Here is a 3,719-nt window from a genome sequence, read left to right as displayed (position 1 = left end):
AAATATGGCTTCCCGGCCATTGACCTTCTTGTGCGAACGCACACGCTATGCCCGAACTCGTACGGGACTTGGTAGATTAATCTGCCACGAGTAATGAGTATGATGGGCAAACATCTATTAGGCGCACTACGAATGTAGTGGTGTGGACATGTAGGGAATGTGTATCTCACGGGGAGCGTGCAAGGGATAAGTCCCTGCAGACGCACTATCCTCTGTGCCCGCGGTGGCTCAGATGGATAGAGCGTCTGCCATGTAAGCAGGAGATCCCGGGTTCGAGTCCCGGTCGGGGCACACAATTTCAACATGTCCCCAATGAAGTACATCGACGCCTGTTTGCAGCTAGGGTGTCCATTTAATTATCATTTCATTTCTAGCAAAGCTGCATGGTCATCCACGGTAACTGTTCTTTCGGGAACAGATACTACCGTCATATATAATTAAAAATATGGCTTCCCGGCCATTGACCTTCTTGTGCGAACGCACACGCTATGCCCGAACTCGTACGGGACTTGGTAGATTAATCTGCCACGAGTAATGAGTATGATGGGCAAACATCTATTAGGCGCACTATGAATGTAGTGGTGTGGACATGTAGGGAATGTGTATCTCACGGGGAGCGTGCAAGGGATAAGTCCCTGCAGACGCACTATCCTCTGTGCCCGCGGTGGCTCAGATGGATAGAGCGTCTGCCATGTAAGCAGGAGATCCCGGGTTGGAGTCCCGGTCGGGGCACACATTTTCAACATGTCCCCAATGAAGTACATCAACGCCTGTTTGCAGCTAGGGTGTCCATTTAATTATCATTTCATTTCTAGCAAAGCTGCATGGTCATCCACGGTAACTGTTCTTTCGGGAACAGATACTACCGTCATATATAGTTAAATTTTGAAGTGAGTTCAACAGCGACAAAGATGTAGCAAAAACCTCTATTAGTTCTGGGAATCGGACCAAAAATGTCTACAGCGGCCATGTGTCTCAATTTAACAGGTACAATGGGATGTAACGGAGGAATATGTGCAGTCGTGTCTGACTTAGCTTTCTGGAAGATTTTACATGACGCTAAAACTCGTCGAATACGTTTCTCCATATTGGCAAAATAACAGTTCTGTCTCAGTATAAGAAAACATTTTCTGGCTCCGTAATGTGCGTAACTTAAATGAGTATACCAAATTAATTTGTTAACAAGCTCGTCAGGAATGCATAATAACCAATTGCTGCTGTCAGGGTGAGAGCGGCGAAACAGAATATTATTGCGTACAGTGTAATGGTTTCTAATGGTAACATTATTCCTATCTTGCCAAAGGTGTTTAATTTCTTTCCACACGTTGTCTTTACTCTGCTCTAGTGCTATGTCTCGTAATGACAACGAAATGAAATTTTCAAATGCAACTTGTTGAATTTACATAACGCTGAAATTTGCTTGGCAGAAGTTGGCTGCGATGTCTTGCTGATTGTTGCTGAGAGAACGGGATAGTGCGTCTGCTACAATATTTTGCGTACCGGGAATATGAACAATTGTAAAATTAAATTCCTGTAAATTCCTGTAAATAGAGTTTCCATCTGCTTAGCCTGTCATGTGTAAATTTTGCTGAAAGTAAAAACTGTATCGCTCTATGATCTGTGTAAACGGTCGTATGTCTTCCATAAAGAAAATGCCGAAATATTGTAAATGCCCATACAACACACAATGTTTCAAGTTCTGTGACAGAATAATTGCGTTCAGCAGGTGACAGAATGCGACTCGCAAAGGCGATGTTTTTAATTACTGTAGTACCATCTTCTTCAATTTCCTGAAAAATGTGTACGCCTAAAGCGGTGTTAGAACTGTCGGTGGCAATGGAAAAATTTCTAGTAAGATCTGGATGTGATAAAAGTGGTGCATACAACAAAGCTTGTTTCAGATTGACAAATTCAGAATGTGCTTGGCTATCCCAGGACCAAATAGTGTTTTTACCTGTCAATTGACATAATCTAGGGGTGTCTAAAGCAAAGTAATGAATAAATTTACGAAAAAAGTTAGTTTAACCCAAAAAGCTGCGTAGTTGTTTCTTCGTCGTAGGAACAGTAATGTCACGTAAAGCTTGAAGTTTTTCCGGGTCAGGCGCAATGCCTTCTGCTCAAATTACATGTCCAAGAAATTTTATAGAAGTTTTGCCAAAGTGAGATTTACTGAGATTAACTGTGAGTCCTTGTGCACGAAAAGTTCGTAACAGTTGTTCAAGAATCAGATTGTGTTCAGACCAGTTAGCTTCTGCAATAAGAATGTCGTCTACATACGTTGTGACAATGTCTTTCATGAAAAAGTGTGTGTCGTATGTCGTCAAAACTAATAAAATTTTCGTGAACAAGATTCTGTGTGTCAAAAGTATTGCTTACGTTGCTGGAAGATGCAACCTGTACTGTACGTAGTTAAATTCGTTCTGACGTGCTGTTACTTGCAGGAGGATGCTGTGGCATTTCGACTGTTTGTACTGTTCTGTTACTTCGTCCTGACGTATTACGCTCGGGATGATACCTACTGTCTGGTTCATTCATGATAATCTATTGTTGTGGTTGATTATGCTGCTGGTAAGACCGACTGTTATTAAACGTACGCTGAAAATTGTGGTCATTACATTTACGTCTGTCATAATAATCATTGCTATACGGCGCGTTGCGATGTTGTTGTTGTTGTTGTCTTCAGTCCTGAGACTGGTTTGATGCAGCTCTCCATGTTACTCCATCCTGTGCAAGCTTCTTCATCTCCCAGTACCTACTGCAGCCTACATCCTTCTGAATCTGCTTAGTGTATTCATCTCTTGGTCTCCCTCTACGATTTTTACCCTCCACGCTGCCCTCCAATGCTAAATTTGTGATCCCTTGATGCCTCAAAACATGTCCTACCAACCGATCCCTTCTTCTAGTCAAGTTGTGCCACAAACTTCTCTTCTCCCCAATCCTATTCAATACCTCCTCATTAGTTACGTGATCTACCCACCTTATCTTCAGCATTCTTCTGTAGCACCACATTTCGAAAGCTTCTATTCTCTTCTTGTCCAAACTGGTTATCGTCCATGTTTCACTTCCATACATGGCTACACTCCATACAAATACTTTCAGAAACGCGTTGCGATAGGAATTGAAATGTTGTGTTTTCTGTACGTAGGTATTTCCTTGTTGCTGTGCGTTACTGTTTGGTGGAGCCGACGCTATACGTGTAGGCGGCGAAACATTAAAGCTTGGTTGACCTTGCACATTACATTGTTGTTTAGGTATGCTAACCGGCTGGTTTGTTGCTGTTGTTGGGAAAAACCTCTATTGTTACCAAAATATGTTTGCGACTGCTGAAAATTTTGTACATACTGATGATTAAAATTTTGTTTGTTACTAAAATTATGCTGGTAGTTCTTGCCATTTCGGGAGTGTCTAATAAAAACTGTCACTTTCGGTAAAACTTGTCATATCAGATTTACTTTATTCATTCCTAATTCTAGATAGATCGATAGTTGAAGAGCTGTTTTGATAGATATAAAGGATAGTAAAAGAGAAGGCAGCAGTGCAGAAAACTAAAGATGAAACAGCACCACCACGGCTCGGGGCCCTGTGCACGCTACGGCGCATATTCATCGAAGTGTAATGAATCCCCTGAGGTCTATTACGCGCTGCAAATAAATTTTAGTTTCTGCGTTACAGGCAATGCCGGTGAAAATTCAAAAGCAAATTGTTGTATCCATGCCAAT

The 3,719-nt window shown here is 41.8% G+C and overlaps 1 non-coding gene across 1 annotated transcript; it reads left to right on the top strand.

The window, feature by feature from the left end:
• The first annotated feature begins 216 nt into the window (after positions 1-216).
• Positions 217-291, top strand: Trnat-ugu (transfer RNA threonine (anticodon UGU)). The gene has a single exon. It is a non-coding gene; the product is annotated as a tRNA-Thr (tRNA).
• The last annotated feature ends 3,428 nt before the right edge of the window (positions 292-3,719 follow it).

This window comes from Schistocerca nitens, chromosome 1 (assembly GCF_023898315.1).
Source record: "Schistocerca nitens isolate TAMUIC-IGC-003100 chromosome 1, iqSchNite1.1, whole genome shotgun sequence".
NCBI classification, from domain to species: Eukaryota; Metazoa; Arthropoda; class Insecta; order Orthoptera; family Acrididae; genus Schistocerca; species Schistocerca nitens.
Note: the sequence above shows the minus strand (reverse complement) of the source record. Positions and strands in the feature narration are given on the sequence as shown.